The sequence below is a fragment of the Myotis davidii genome, unplaced genomic scaffold (genome assembly GCF_000327345.1).
Source record: "Myotis davidii unplaced genomic scaffold, ASM32734v1 scaffold181, whole genome shotgun sequence".
NCBI classification, from domain to species: Eukaryota; Metazoa; Chordata; class Mammalia; order Chiroptera; family Vespertilionidae; genus Myotis; species Myotis davidii.
Window position 1 is genome coordinate 2,737,194 of NW_006291504.1, and position 529 is coordinate 2,737,722.

Genomic DNA, 529 nt, shown 5'->3' on the forward strand with positions numbered 1-529 from the left:
CACACACTTTATTGAATTCAGAGAGGAAGGGAGGGAAGGAGAGAGATAGGCACATCAGTGATGAGAGAGAAGCATGGATCATGGATCGGCTGCCTCCTGCCCGCCCCACACTGGGGGATGGAGCCACTGAGTTACACTGGCCGGGCTGGAGTGGCTCCTGAAGCGCTGTCATCCTGTCCCCACTAAGTCTGGAGGTGGCATCCCGACATCCCCGCCCGGCCCGCAGTCCCGCCGTCAGCAGCCAGGGGGCGGCACTGGGCTCGGGGGCAGCAGCAGGTTCTTGCCAAGGGCCTCCTGTTCAGCTCACCAGGCCTTGCTTCCTTCACAGGGACCTGCAGCCCCTGCTCCCCGCCCTGCCCCTTAAAGTATATTTTCTTGAAGTGACCGTCACACCCACCAACCTGGAGACTGTGCCCTCCCCGCACCCCTGCCTGCCCAGGATTACCCCGCCTGAATCCTTGGTTAGAGAGGCCGGGCGCCACTAGAGGGCACCTCGTGCCTGCTGCGGTGGGGGACCGGGCACTGCAGG